The sequence below is a fragment of the Triturus cristatus genome, chromosome 11 (assembly GCF_964204655.1).
Source record: "Triturus cristatus chromosome 11, aTriCri1.1, whole genome shotgun sequence".
In the NCBI taxonomy this organism is placed as follows: domain Eukaryota; kingdom Metazoa; phylum Chordata; class Amphibia; order Caudata; family Salamandridae; genus Triturus; species Triturus cristatus.
In genome coordinates, this window is record NC_140594.1 from 949848753 (window position 1) to 949865869 (window position 17117).

The window sequence follows — 17117 nt, forward strand, 5'->3', positions numbered from 1 at the left end:
ATCCCACTGCTCTTTAGTGATATTTCTCCTACGTGTGTGTATCTGTGTAAGTTTGTTCAGGTCACAAATCACAGCATCCTGGAAAACATCAATATTATTTTGGGTATTTGTGGAATATATTTAGACTTCGGTCTAAAATTAGTTTTCGCGGAGTGATTGTAATCGTGATCATGTTCTGTGCCAGCCTCACTGTGTGTTATTGTGTTCACTAGTTCTGAAGGACTGTTGGTCATGGGGAGAGATAGTGCCAGATTAGGGTCTTCATTTGCCAAATCACATAAGGTATTCAAGAGTAGGAGATCATTGTTGCTATGGGAAGTGTCCTCGATCGTGGTAATATTTGGTAACACAGGGCAAGGATTGGATTGTTGCGCTTTTTTGTTGTTGGTATGGATTTTGCACAGTTTAAGTTTTCTAATAAATTTGTACAGATTGATACGTACTTGTGTATATATACACTCGGTGGGATGTCCATCGTTCGAGCCGCACTCAGACGCGGAGCCGCTTTTCTCCCAAAAAGCATTTATTGGTATGAACAGCTTAGTAATCCAGCAAAATGAAGCATTATGACCGCTGCCTTACGCGTTTCAACAACTGTCTTCTTCAGAGGCTTTAGCGGTCAAAGAGAGCATGACGTTCCACATCTTCCTTATCAGCCATATCGTATGCTGTCATTCGGACGCTCTGTATGAGCAGTACGTAAGGTTTCTGGGAGATGTAGTTCGTTATTATGTCCTGAATGGATGCTCTCTATTAATAGTCTGCCATATCAAAGCTCTCAATGAGCCCCAGAAAACAAAGTTGCTCTCATCCTTTCGGCCCACGTTCCACTGAACGAGCCCTGTATTCATAGAGCTCCGTGGCCCCCTATTCTGGGGTGGTGCAGGCTCAGCGGCAGGACAGCCGCTTAATATAAACACTCGGTGGGATGTCCATCGTTCGAGCCGCACTCAGACGCGGAGCCGCTTTTCTCCCAAAAAGCATTTATTGGTATGAACAGCTTAGTAATCCAGCAAAATGAAGCATTATGACCGCTGCCTTACGCGTTTCAACAACTGTCTTCTTCAGAGGCTTTAAGGATGTTGAGCTCACCGTGGGGCAAGTGTCATGGATGAGGACAGTGTGCTTTCCGGGGCTCATACAGAGCTTTCACTAGACAACATTGGCGGGCACATTCATTTAGCGGACTTCACTCCCCAGAATGCAACGTACAGTCTAATTACGAGCATCCAATCAGGGAGTACGATGTTAGCAAACGGAGGGAGGATAAAGTCTGCCATGCGCTCCTACTGACTGCTGAAAGCCTTCGAAAAAGGGAATATACCGAAACGCGTCAGGCTGCTGTCAGATGTCTGAATGGACTGAAAAGCGTCACTGTTTGTACCAAATAAAAGCTTTTGCGGAAAAGCTGACCTTGATTCGAGTGCGGCTCATTTGCTGGACCACCCCACCTAACGGAATCTACTGGCGGCCGTCCTGCCGCCGAGCACGCACCACCCCAGATGGAGGGGGCCACGGAGCCTTAAGGATGTTGAGCTCAACGTGGGGCAAGTGTCATGGATGAGGACAGTGTGCTTTCCGGGGCTCATACAGAGCTTTCACTAGACAACATTGGCGGGCACATTCATTTAGCGGACTTCACTCCCCAGAATGCAACGTACAGTCTAATTACGAGCATCCAATCAAGGAGTACGATGTTAGCAAACGGAGGGAGGATAAAGTCTGCCATGCGCTCCTACTGACTGCTAAAAGCCTTCGAAAAAGGGAATATACCGAAACGCGTCAGGCTGCTGTCAGATGTCTGAATGGACTGAAAAGCGTCACTGTTTGTACCAAATAAAAGCTTTTGGGGAAAAGCTGACCTTGATTCGAGTGCGGCTCATTTGCTGGACCACCCCACCTAACAGAATATATATATATATATATATATATATATATATATATATATATATATATATATATATATATATATATATATATATATATATATATATTATCTACTGGCGGTCGCCAGTACATAGTTATAGCTACAACCTAGTTTCCATAGGAAATCTCAAAATTCTATTTTGAATAACTTTGGCGCCGGTTGACGAATCCTCGCGAAATTTTCAAAACTAATGGGGCGCTCCGTTCAGCACCTACCCTAAAAGTCTCGGGGTGATTCGTCAAGCAGGGGCCGAGAAAAAAGGGGGGTCCCAAAACGCGTTTTCCCCATGCATTTTTTCATAGGACCTTTAGACACAGCTACAGCCCGAACGGCTGAACAGAATTACTTGAAATTTGGCAGAGAGGTAGCTATAAGGTCAAGGAAGTGCCTTTTGAAGGTCTGGTGTAAATCTGTTCAGTATTTCCTGAGAAAATAGCATTTAAAAGCATATATATGTGGGCGGAGCCTAACCACACATCTCATCCTGAGATCTGATTGGCTGTCAGCACTTCATCCAAGAAGTGTTGGCAGCCATCTTGGGACCAATATACATGATAGCACCTCATTAAAAAGCATTGCAGTTTATAGAAGGTTTTCAGACTTTAGTTACATTATAAATCATTTGTTGATGGTACCATACTCATTTTAGGAATTGTGGTATGTTCTAAGGTGATTTCACCATGTGAAAAAGCCTTCTGCTGGGATATCAAGATTGAGAGAAAAATATTTTCTCATGCTTTTCCCACAGAGGTTTGGAAGGCTAAGCTAAACTGAGAGCTTATTTTCTGTAAATTCACATTATCTTTCTCAGTCATGTGAGAATGAAGTCTGGCATTCTCAGTAAAACATGTACATCCAACAAGGGCAGACTCTGTCAGTTGATTCCTTTGTGTTCTACTTCAGCTTCCCAGAGTGTTCCAAAGAACAACTAGAGCGCTAACAGTCCTACTTATGATAAACGTATGGCACACCTGAAGCCATCTTGCTTGGATTAAAGTGGTAACTCTTAAAACATTTAATTTAAAAAGGAACAAAATGAGGGGGTTCATTTTTCCATAAAAAGTATGATTAGTGCTGCAGAAAGAAAAATTAGGGCACATTTTGAGTGACTTCTCAAATCCTCTTCTATTTCATTAAAAAATTCTGACATGCAGACTGAAACATGCACTTTCAATACCAGCAGCAGTTTTCCCTGGTGAGCAGTAGCTTTACTACAGTGATCTAATGAGCAAAAAGAGTGCTAACTTTCTGAATTTATGGCAAATGTGTGACACATCTGAATGCCTTCTTGATGGAATCAAAGTAAAAAACTGAAAGTATTTCCTACTGAGGAGACTGCAGTAAATGAGGAAATTAGGAAACTTCATAACAAATAAGTCTCCCAAGATGGCCACCAGAGACAAAAGAGCCCAAATGTAGCCCAAATATCACCCAGATGTAGCCCAAGTATAGCCCAATGACAGAATGTCCCAGAATGTTCCTAAAAACAACTAGAGCGCTTACTGTCTTCATTATGACAAAAGTATGGCACACCTGAAGCCATCTTGATTGGAATAAACTGGTAACACTTAAAACATTTAATTTAAAAAGGAACACAATGATGGGGTTCATTTTGCCATAGAAATTATGATTAATGCTGAAGAAAGAAAATGAGGGCACATTTTGAGTGACTTCTCAAATCCTCTTCTATTTCATTAAAAAATTCTGACATGCAGACTGAAACATGCACTTTTAATACCAGGAGCAGACTTCCATGGTGAACAGTAGTTTTACTACAGTGATCTAATGAGCAACTAGAGTGCTAACATTCAGAATTTATGGCAAATGTGTGACATATCTGAATACCTTCATGATGAAATCAAAGTAAAAAACTGAAAGCATTTCCTACTGAGGAGACTGCAGTACATGAGGAAATTAGGAAACTTCATAACAAATAAATCTCCCAAGATGGCCACCGGAGACAAAAGAGCCCAAATGTAGCCCAAAATCACCCAGATGTAGCCCAAATATAGCCCAATGACAGAAGTGTGCAAAACACTTATTATTTTGTGTTTTTGAAGTGTTATATAGTGCAGACTTGTCATGTATTGGAGTGCTTTACATGAGCATTGGTTACATCACACAAGAACAAATTCATTTTGGTTGTAGACATGGGGAGACTAAGTGATTTGACCAGAATCACAGAATGTCGAGCTGAAGCAGAAGCTTCAACCTGGTTCCCCAGTTGCAAAGTCTGCAGTTCTGGAAGTAACACCACATCCTCTCCCCTAAGTGCAACATTTAATCAAGTGGTCAACTGGATAAAAAAACATAAAGATAACAAATAATTTAAAAGTGCTTAGTCGCTATTTGAAAACTCAGAAAATATGTCCTTATTTTAGTTTTTTAGAGCACTAACCATAAATTTGATGCCTCTCATATATGTAATTTCTAAAGGAAATGCTCTAGGTATTACAGTTTTGATTACATCAAGATGATGTCAGGCGTTCCACACTTTTGTAATAAATATAGAATGTTAGCAATCTAGTTGTTCATTAGGATACTGTTGAGAGGCAGAGGCCAGGGGCACGGACTCTGAAAATTGTAGGCAGGTAGGAGGGTGCAAAGGCAACAATTTAACCACACTGAGCAGGCAGGAAGGGCCGTGGAAGCACAACAGACTATGGAGGGCAGTGGAAAGGGGGGCAGGGGCAACAAACCAACAATACAGGACTTGCAAGAGAGGCTGTGGCAATGTAATAGACCATTGTGGGCAGAAGGAAGAGGTAATGGTAGTACAACCATACATGCCAACAGACCCGATTCAGCCAGGAAACGTCCAATGTTTTTAAGCTCAAATGGGCTTTATTTGATCTGTCTCTTGTCTACAATCTCCTCTTTTTCAATGTAACTCAAAGGGGAAAATTAATTCCCTCTTACCAAGTTCAAAATGTTCGCAAGTATGGTACATTGGATCATGGAAGGAAATGGGATAGGGACATGGACTTGGATAACAGAGGACAGGAGGGACATGGAGAGGTGCACCAAACTGATCCTGCAGGGCAGCCATCAGGGTTTGCAGCAGCACAATACACCACACAGGGCATGCAGGACGGGAGTGCAGCACAACAATCCATAGAAAGCAAGAGGGAGGGGACAGGACCATGCACATGGACAACAGAGAACAGAGGGGCAAGAGGCAATGGTAGCTAGCTGACCATAATGGACAGACAGGAGAGAAAGCTGCAGCATAACAGACCATAAAGGGCAGGAGGGACGGATCAGGGGCATTACAATGGAACAGACAAGCCAGGAGGGAGGGAGTAGGGGTCTGCACATGTAAACAGAGGGCTGGGGGCAAGGGGGCAGGGCAGGAGCAGCAAGATAGCCATGGAGGTCAGGCAGGATGGGCACTAGAAGCAAGACACACCATGAAGAGCAACAGTGAGACTGTGATGGCATACAGACAGACCATGGAGGGAAGGTGGGAGGGGGTCAGGGGCAGCTAACTGACCACACAGGGAAGGTGGGAGGGGCCATGGCAGCACAGAAGACCATGCATGGCAATTGGGAGGGTTAGTGGCAGCACAATGGCTATGATGGGCAAGAAGGAGGGTGCAGGGGCATGCACAAAGGACGATGGAGGATAGAAGGGAGGGTCAGGACCTGTGCACAGACAAGAAAGTTCTGGGGAAGGGGCCTCACAACAGACCACACGGGGCAGGCAGGAGGAGCAGTTGCAGCACAACAGACCAGGGAGGGCAGAAGGGTGTGGCAGTACAATGGACCATGTAGGACAGGAGGAAGAGGATAGGGGCATGGCATGTGGACAGGCAGTGTGGAGGTGGCAGGGACAGGTTACAGTCATCTGACAATGCTAGGCAGGTGGGAGGGGAGTGGCAGCTCAACAGAATACTCAGAGTAGACAGGAGTGGCAGGTCCATGGGACACGGTGGGCAAAAAGGATGGAGCAGGGGCATGCACAAAGACATCGGAGGGCAGGGGGAAGGAGAATAGGGGCAGCAAGCTAAGCACAGAGTTTAAGTAGGAGGTCATTGATGGGGCATAGAATTGGGCAATGGAGGGCAGGAGGACTGGGCTGGTACATCATACTAAATTGAGGGCAGTGGCAGCACATCAGACCATGCATGGCAGGAGGGAGGAGGCTAGTCCATGGATTCACACAACAGAGGATAGGGAGGAGGGGGATGGGGCAGCAAGCTAACTGTTCAGAGAAGGCGGGTATTAGGAACTTTATTGTTTTTAAAACATTGTGTCTGTGCAAACTACTTAAAATATGAACAAGTATGCAGCATAATCTCACTTTTATTCAGGAAGAAGAGGACGTTTGTGACTGTGACTCCGGGCTCACTTGGCAGAAACACCCCCTGACCCTCCACCCCCTATCGCAAAATGTAATGCCCGTGAAAAGGGTAGGTGAACACAGTGTTATATAGAACATAGTCCTGAGAGCACGATTGAAAATGAAAACTAGATATAGTGTGTGGTATAAACTATGCACCAAAAAGTGTGATATAAGATGAACCGGGTGTGAAATATAATATGCAATACATTGTGCGCAATGACAGATTCATTGGAGAGCGCGAGATAGCACAGGCACTAGCGCGTGCTATGCGATATGCGCCTTGGAGTGTAATATGCACAGGGCAGTGTTGTGTAACCTAACTAGTCTCTAAAGTTGGAATATAAAATATGTGCTGGGGAGTGTAACGTTGCATATGCACTGTGACAAAGATATGCATCCCAGATTGTAATATGTATGGCATAGCACTGTGCGTTATAACATAGGCATCGAGGAAGGCACGTTAGATGGGGCAATATAATCCGTGCGAAGACAAGTGTGGCATGACATATTCACGGGGTGGTGTTACAGTGCACATGGCCTAGAGAGTGTCATAGCATATGCACTAGCTAGTGGAATACAACACAGAGGTGTGTGGCACTCAGCAGGCAATGGTGGGTGTAACACAGCATTGGGCTCTGTCAGGAGCACGCTGTGACTTTCAAGTGATGTTCGTCCCCTTTCCAGAGAGTAAAATAAAAAGTATTACACATCCGGCAGTGGATGTGTTTTTCATTAACCGTGAGGGGGGTTTCTTGCATAGTTTTGGTCGAATTTTTGTCGAATCCCCTTTGAATGGCTTGGTGTGCATGTGTATTAAATGTGCCCGTCAATAGCTACCCATGTTTGTATGAATAAACGACAAGGGTGTCTACCGGGATTAGGCACGGTAGGGCATCAGACATGTCAGAGCTTCACTAGTGGTGTAAATACATTCCACGTGGATTCATTGCATGCATAGTCGCCTTTTAATGAATATCACGCAAATCGTCATGGTGATAGGTACGTACGGTTTGTCCAGCATGTCCTAGGTGTGTCTATAAATATATATTTTTTAAAAATAATAAAAAACAGTGGCCGGCCCTGGGGATTGGGGTCAAAAAAATATAATTAGGAGACAGGCCCTGGGGGATGGGGTCATCAGGGCCAATAAATTAGAATAAGAAGGGGAACCACACAGCCCCCCTTCTTAAAAAATTTAAATAAATAAAAGACTGGCATCGTGCCGGAGGCCATGCCCCCTCCGTGCAGCACTCTGCAAACGCGCCCCCAACAGGCATCTCCAGTATGCGCCAGGGAGCTGCGCTGCAGACAGGTGTTCTGAGGCCAAGCCCCTTTTTACACCTCTCTGCAACGCAGCTCTGTGGTGCTTACTGGAGGTACCTAGTGGTCTAGTTTGACCCTAGGGACCATTAGGATTCAAGGGGACTTAATCTCTCAACTTAGAACAGCCACAAGGCGCGTTTACACAGTGGTGAAGGGAGGGGACGGGGCCTGAGTTAACGAGTGCAAAAACGCCCTGTGGCCTGTTTTAAGAGGTAGTTTTAATCCCAATGCCCTATTATATACTAGGGGCTTACAGAGGAGGTCATGCTAATCACAGGGGGACCCCAACGCATAATGTTCCCTAGTGTATGTAGGTGTTTTCACTGTATTCTAAGTGTCTTTTAACATAGCACTGGCTCTAGGACTGGTTAGTCAGACTCAGTTACCACCAGTATCCGTCTGAAAAAGTTCAGGGTACAGGATGATTTTGCAACAAGGCTTCTTTCTGCTCTTCTTTTTGTTCTTTCTGCACGTTATCCTTCTTCCTGCACTTATCTTCGTATTTGAGGACTTCTGTTGGTTCTTTCTGCACTTCTTTTGTTTCTTTCTGTGCATTTTTTCTTCTTTCTTCACATGTCCTATCTCTGTAGGCATAGTTAGAAATTAGCATTTAAAAAACCTTTGAAATTCACAGAAAAAACCATAGGTTTCAGGCACGTTATAGTTAGGAATTAGCATTTAAAAAACCTCAGAAATTCACTGAAAAAACCATAGGTTTCAGGGGTGTTATAGTTAGCTGGACTTTTCACTTGTACAAAACCATTGAAATTCCCCCGTTATAGTTAGTTCAGCTAACTATAACTCGCGCGCCCGCAATGCACTGCTGATGACGTCACATATTACATCACTCATGACATGGTCAGTGACATCACTCATGACATCACTGATGACATCTCAAATGACATCACTGATGACATCATCCTTGTGATAGAGTGGCAGACCTCCTCTCACCCTAATATAACCTTTGATACAAACAATGGACATACCAATACCAGTTACAACAACCTCTTCAGTAATTCTAAGATCCACATACACATCCACTCATTCACCAACAGTCCTATACAGTCACTCATACATGTACTCACTCATCATATGTACTCATACACCTATACATCCTGTTACACAATGCCACTCATCCATAGAGTTACTCACACACATAGTCACTCATGCTAATAAAGAATCAAACATACATTTACTTGCATATACAGTTATACACACACCACCACACTTACTTCTACGGAAACTTACACATACTTAGTCTTTTAAACAATCACTTATAGAAACACATACTTATTCATACAGGAACTCTTTCAATCTCTCACTCTCACATATACTCACATATATACACCAATAGTCACATATACTAGTTTAAAACATATGTAGTTACTCATAAAGACACTATTGAGACAGTCATTCACTCACTAACACACCCATACACACACTCATCCACCCATACAGTCCTGCACACATGCTGTGTTCAACACATACAAACAGTGAGTCACTCATTCATGCACCTATGCACTACGTAATACCCCCCACCGAACCATGCAGACACTCAGACTGATACTCAAAAAACCAACTAATAACCTATATAGACACCCATGTAGCTACTCACCAACCCATGTAGCCACTTATACACAAAGTGAGAGACTGATACAGATATTTACATATTTAAACATTACTCACTAAGCCATGTATTCACGATGATACACTTAGTCAGTTACACAATCAATTTTTCAAAAACAAATCATCCATTTAGACACTTATATACCCATTTATTCTTCCATCGACCTTGAGATATACATATATAAAACATATTTAATTTTCAGAAAAACACACATTCACTGGATGATGTCATCAGTGATGTCATCAGTGATGTCATTTGAGATGTCATCAGTGATGTCATGAGTGATGTCACTGACCATGTCATGAGTGATGTAATATGTGACGCCATCAGCAGTGCATTGCGGGCGCGCGAGTTATAGTTAGCTGAACTAACTATAACGGGGGAATTTCAATGGTTTTGTACAAGTGAAAAGTCCAGCTAACTATAACACCCCTGAAACCTATGGTTTTTTCAGTGAATATATATATATATCAATATTACCATGTTTAGAGGGAAAAGCATACATTTTTTATCACTGGTGAACAGGAGTAAAGTGTGCAGTGTCCTAATGACAACAAAGACATGTCCACCAGAAAAATAAGGTAGAGAAGGCAAAAATCTTGGGGAATACCACAAAACGATGGTCATATCCAACACCGTATTATATGTCTTGGTAGTGCTGGGTGCCAAACTCAGCTGTGTGTGAAAAGAAGAATTAAGCATGTACTTTAGAAATCAGTGCAAATAAGCTAAAAGGGGACATCATTCAGGGGGTTTGGTATTTAAGCTCAGGTGCTGTGTTTCCAGCATAATTACAGGAGGCATTGCAATTTCAAGTTTGCAAATAAAGGAAACTACAAAGTGACAGCTCCTCCGCTAAGGTATACAAATACATATGCATATGTTGTCAATAGAATTTGGGTAATTGGCTCATTTTTGTCATTTGGGGGTCAAAGGAGGCAACACCCTTTCTTGAGATTATAGCCCACTGATGTAATACTTGACATTAACCTATCCGAGGTCAAAAGGGGCCCAGTGTAGAACTATTGAAGTGGGGAGTAGTGAGGAACTGGGAGGTTTAAGAACTCATATTCCTAAAAGATTTATCTGTGATTCATTTGGTTCCATGGAATGGAATCATTGAGCCCGTTTTCGTGGGTCTTTAGCCGATAGACCCAACGTTGTTCACGATCCAGTAGCCTTTTGGCCAGATTGCCAGTGCCCTTTATTTTCTCAATTATGGTCCACATTATATCCCAGTCACTGTGACCTTTCTTGAGGTAATGGGCAGTTAGCTTGGTTGCTGTTATTGCTCGCCTTATAGTGCTGCGTTGTTTGCTTATCCGTACTTTTATTTTCCTACTGGTCATCCCAATGTACATCAATTGACATGGGCATCTAATCAAGTACACAACGTTGTCAGTGTTACAGTTTGTATGTGCCCGTTGTTCCCATGGGTGACTCAAACCTAGATTCACTTGTTTTGTGTGCTCAGTTAAAGGGCAAACCACATATGTCCCACATGGGTAATGACCCATGACTGGCGGTTGATTCCATAATGTGAGTTGGCTGGTATTTTTGGATTTATGTGTGTCTGTGTGTACCAGTGTATCTCTCAGACTTGTGTTCCTTCTAAAAGAAAACATTTGTCTCTCAAACGTAAGTTTATTGGATGTTAGGATAGGCCATTTTTTATTTATGATTTTCTTAACTTCGTTTGAAGAGGAATTATACGTGGTAATACAGATAAGTGAGCCTGTCTCTGGTCTCTGGTGAGTTTCTAACAGAGCCGTCCTTGGTACGAGACGGAGCAACAAGCAGCGTGTATGACACGACACGAACACAACATGAATCCCATCGCGCAGGTCATACCAGTACTATAACCGGATCAGGAACCGAGGCCGACGGCGCAGGCGGTAAGTCAGACACCTTCCACACAAACAAACGACATGTACCCGCAAAATGGCACACACACACAGGGGATCCACATCCTTGCCACTAACAACAGGCCACCATAGGGGTTGCATGGCCAGCACCACTACCACCCCCACCCATAGGGCTTATGTTGCCCAGCACTCCTGACACGCCCACTCATAGGGGACCTGGTGCCCATCACCCCTGCCACCCCCACTCATAGGGCTTATGTTGCCCATTACCCCTGCCACACCCAGCCATAGGGCATATGTTGCCCATCACTACTGCCACCCCTAGCCATAGGGGACCTGTTGCCCATCACTACTGCCACCCCAGCCATAGGGCATATGTTGCCCATCACTACTGCCACCCCCACTCATAGGGCTTATGTTGCCCAGCACTCCTGCCACCCCCATCCATAGGGGACCTGTTGCCCATCACCCCTGCCACCCCCAGCCATAGGGCATATGTTGCCCATCACTACTGCCACCCCCACTCATAAGGGACCTGTTGCCCATCACTACTGCCACCCCCACCCATAGGGCATATGTTGCCCATCACTAATGCCACCCCCACTCATAGGGCTTATGTTGCCCAGCACTCCTTGCCACCCACACCCATAGGGGACCAGGAGCCCATCACCCCTGCCACCCCCAGCCATATGGCATATGTTGTCCATCACTACTGCCACCCCCACTCATAGGGGACCTGTTGCCCATCACTACTGCCACCCCCACTCATAGGGCATATGTTGCCCAGCAATCCTGCCACCCCCACTCATAGGGCTTATGTTGCCCAGCACTCCTGCCACCCCCATCCATAGGGGACCTGTTGCCCATCACCCCTGCCACCTCCAGCCATAGGGCATATGTTGCCCATCACTACTGCCACCCCCAGCCATAGGGCATATTTTGCCCATCACTACTGCCACCCCCACTCATAGGGCTTATGTTGCCCAGCACTCCTGCCACCCACACCCATAGGGGACCTGTTTCCCATCGCCCCTGCCACCCCCAGCCATAGGGCATATGTTGGCCATCACTACTGCCATCCCCACTCATAGGGGACCTGTTGCCCATCACTACTACCACCCCCACTCATAGGGCATATGTTGCCCAGCACTCCTGCCACCCCCACTCATAGGGCTTATGTTGCCCATCACCCCTGCCACCCCCAGCCATAGGGCATATGTTGCCCATCACTACTGCCACCCCCAGCCATAGGGGTCCTGTTGCCCATCACTACTGCCACCCCCAGCCATAGGGCATATGTTGCCCATCACTACTGCCACCCCCACTCATAGGGCTTATGTTGCCCAGCACTCCTGCCACCCCCACTCATAGGGGACCTGCTGCCCATCACCCCTGCCACCCCCACTCATAGGGCTTATGTTGCCCATCACCCCTGCCACCCCCAGCCATAGGGCATATGTTGCCCATCAATACTGCCACCCCCAGCCATAGGGGACCTGTTGCCCATCACTACTGCCACCCCCAGCCATAGGGCATATGTTGCCCATCACTACTGCCAACCCCCACTCATAGGGCTTATGTTGCCCAGCACTCCTGCCACCCCCATCCATAGGGGACCTGTTGCCCATCACCCCTGCCACCCCCAGCCATAGGGCATATGTTGCCCATCACTACTGCCACCCCCACTCATAGGGCTTATGTTGCCCAGCACTCCTGCCACCCCCATCCATAGGGGACCTGTTGCCATCACCCCTGCCACTCCCAGCCATAGGGCATATGTTGCCCATCACTACTGCCACCCCCACTCATAGGGGACCTGTTGCCCATCACTACTGCCACCCCACCCATAGGGCATATGTTGCCCATCACTACTGCCACCCCCACTCATAGGGCGTATGTTGCCCAGCACTCCTGCCACCCACACCCATAGGGGACCTGGTGCCCATCACCGCTGCCACCCCCAGCCATAGGGCATATGTTGCCCATCACTACTGCCACCCCCACTCATAGGGGACCTGTTGCCCATCACTACTTCCACCCCCACTCATAGGGCATATGTTGCCCAGCACTCTGTCACCCCCACTCATAGGGGTTATGTTGCCCAGCACTCCTGCCACCCCCACTCATAGGGCTTATGTTGCCCATCACCCCTGCCACACCCAGCCAAAGGGCATATGTTGCCCATCACTACTGCCACCCCCAGCCATAGGGGACCTGTTGCCCATCACTACTGCCACCCCCAACCATAGGGCATATGTTGCCCATCACTAACATCATGACAACAGTGTGTAGTCTGTGACAAATGCCCACAACAGTGATTATGACTTTGAACATACAATGTAACTAACAGCACATGTGTGACCAACAAATGAGTGTGCCCTACACAAGGCAATCATCACTATAGCACTGTGTCAATGTAAAAAGAACACCCCCTCACTGTGTAGAACAAATGTTAAGTGTGGGCTTCCAAACTGCAGCAGATGTTGAGCATTGTGGTGATGAGGTCTAAACCCCCCCTTATCACAGTGACCAAAAGGTAAGTGTCATCATGGTCAAAGCTGCAAATAACAAACAGCATGTATGATCCCTGTTCCCAACACATTAAACACTTCTGGGGCGAAGTAGTGGTTGTGTCCCATACCTACAGAGATGTGGTGAGGCTAACAGTGCTGTGAAAACCTAACACACTCTCGGCCATGTGCAGACAAGTACCACCCATGGGGGTTTACAATGCATACACTGTACAATGACACAAGAGCAGAAGTGACCATCACAAAGCATACACACATCTCGAAAATAGACACACTAATCAAAACAACCTGTGTAGACTGTAGATGTCAGGTCACAAACTCACATTCCATGCCAGCAATGGCACCTAACAACCAGGATGAATGTGCACAATTATGTGATATGACTCACAGGGACAGCAGAGAAAATCACAGAAACAGCATCCAGACAAAGGCCACAACAGCAATACCAATGCACCGATGCAGATGCACAAACACAAACAGGCAACCTCACACTGCACATTTGACACAACATGTGTGTGTGTCTCAGTATCCCCAGGCAACTACACAACACATGAGGAGGGCTGAACCACAATGACACAGATGTGGACACAGTGCCATACAAAAGTAAACCATCATTGGGACACCCTTAGTGGGCAATCAAGCGTTGTAAGATGAGAGGGAGCACAATAGACACATGTGACACAAGCTTGAATGAACACCAACTAACACAGCAAGAGACTGACATACAACAGCACAACCCCCAGTGACCAGACATTGGGGTGACACAAGCATGCATGATACCTCCACTGTGATGACAAAGGCAGATGTCGTACAAACCGGGAAACCCAGACATGTGTCTTGTTCCACGAACATACATCACACCTACACCTACACAAATCGCTCAGCATGGCCCCTCATCCATGGACAAACGGGTGCTAGGGGACCATCCATGCAAACATTTACATCAGTCCACCCTCAACACCACACACCCTGAACTGCAACAATGTGTATCTGTGAAGCCCACATGGACAGGTGACATTGCACATGCACCCATGACAAACTCAGGAATTTTGGGAGGAATTAAGGTGCACAGACTCATCACACAAGGACAGTTGACAACCCTGGTGAATGACAGACATACTGCACAGTATGTGATACATGGCCATGACGTCAAAGCTCACGTACCCTTAAGAATACCTGGCACAGTCCCAGGACAATGCAGAAGCCAAGGAGAACCACAAGGCACATATGCTGACACCTGTCAACATTGCAGCCCTGAACCCGACAAGTGGGAGCAGTCACACACACATACACATGTCTCAATCACTGAAAGTTACCACCTAGGGACAACTACATGATATTGCGAATAAACAAGTGCCTTGGGGAACCCTGACTGTGTCCCATCTGTGTCTGACAACATCATCACCACTCAGGACTGACAAATCCCAATGATGATACACCAATTAACAGTAGTGTGTCATGCACCCACACATCTGGTAGCCCATGGCAAAGTAGTGGGATGCACACAATACCACTCAGCAAGCATCAACAACAGGATCATATCAAGGGAACACTATCTGTGTATGAAAAGGGATGTGGACACACACACATGCTCATACAACACACACCATGGGCCCAGGCTATGTCACGGGACAACACACACTTACTTGAGGGGACCCAACTCCCCTGGAAGCCCAGCTGTGCCAAACATATTCACAGCACGTCTCACTCATGTCAGCAGATCACTTGGTCAGTCAGTCATCAGTTACCACACAATGAAGGCTCTGGTCACAACAGCCTGGGTACGGGAGTGTCCCCTAAGTCATCTGCACTTACTCAAAACATATGTCTAGCAAGTTGCACAGAGGACCCAGTTGCTCCTATACCAATGATGCCCACACCTGTAGGTCCAGTGGTGATGTGCACAAAGTCTGTGAAATTGACAAATTGGACAATGGGAAGCACATCATATGTGCATGGGTGCAAGCCAGAGATGTGACCAAGCAAATGAAATGTTCACAGAGATGTTCAAAAATAGTTGATCATGACACACCCAGGTAGCTGTAAAGGATGACATGGATACCCACCAGAATAGGATACATATCTCATGGACCACATGGAGTACGTCACATCAACACATCAGTATTCAACATTGGAAACCAAGCATTACAGGTGCAAGTGCCTGTTAAACATCATCAACATAATGTACAGCTAAATCAAGTTCACAGGGATAAAGAAAAAAGCTTTATTCAGCATATTAAAACTTAAACGTCCGTTCAAACAAAAGGCCAATGGCCAGTCCATGTCCAAATGCCAAGGAGTGAACAAGAGGGACAACTGTTACACGTTGCTTGCCTGCACTGCTAAGGACCGGGGTCATCCCCTCGGAGGGGCATACATGGGGGCAGGCCAGGCACCGCAGGGACAGGATCAGGGCGCAGCAGAAGGAGGCAGTGAACAGGTGGTGGATGCGGGCGAGACACTTGCAATTGCAGTGGAGCTGGCTGAAGTGGTGGGTGCAGTCACAACTGTGGCGCACAAGTCAGATGGGGTGGGTTCCGGCACAACTCCAGTGGGCAGGTCAGATGGAGTGGATTGGGTCCCCACTGCAGTGCCCAAGTCAGACGGGGTGGACGTGGACTCCACTGCAGTGCCTAAATCCATGTGAGCGGAATGGGGTGCAGGTGAGGTCGGCAGGACAGAGGTGGGGACACAGTCCCCACATCAGTGTCACTAACCGTCTGACCAGGTGTGGAGGAGCAAGTGGTAGGGGGGAGGGCCTTAGCATTTTGGAGATGGTGTGTCTGTGGGTGGGGGAACCTGGGGCAGGGAGTGGTGGGGGAATCTCTGGAGCGGTGGCCTGGGGGATGGAGGACGGAGACTTTGCCTTGGAGCTGCGTGGTGGAGGGGGGGTCTGTCTCTTCCGGCTCCAGGGGGACTTGTGGGTGGGGGTCTCAGTCTGACTGCACCTGGGGGAGGGTGTCCGGGTGTGAGAGGCACTCCCCTCTGTGTGTGGGGACTTCCTCTACCCCTTGTAATCAGGATCTGCTGGGTCAGTGGGGAAGAGGCCAAGGTCACAGAGGAAGAGCTTCTGTGGAGATGGGGTTGCAGGTGAGGCAAGGGATGGGGACTGGGAGGGAGAGGTTTCGGAGGACTGTGGAGTGGTTGTGGATGACTGTGTGTGTGTCTGCAAACCAGCCCCTGTGAGTGTGGTATCTATTTGTCTTCTAGTGTGGTATCAGTCCCCTGCACTTGCTTTTGTGCACGTCTAGACCTTGGTTTGGGTGCTTGTGTGCTGCCCATGTCTGTGGCTCTGTGAGAATGTGCAGGTGTTTGTGTGCCTGGGACAGGTAGGCTGCTAGGAATCGTGGGTGGTGCAGGGGTAGGAGGGGTGCGGGACTGTTGGAGGAGGGACACTGCTGCCATCAGGGAGGAGGCCATGGACTGATTGGTCCTCTGTAGGGCAGACATGCCCGATGAAATGCCCTCCATGAACGACACCAGTTGCGTCAACAGACTT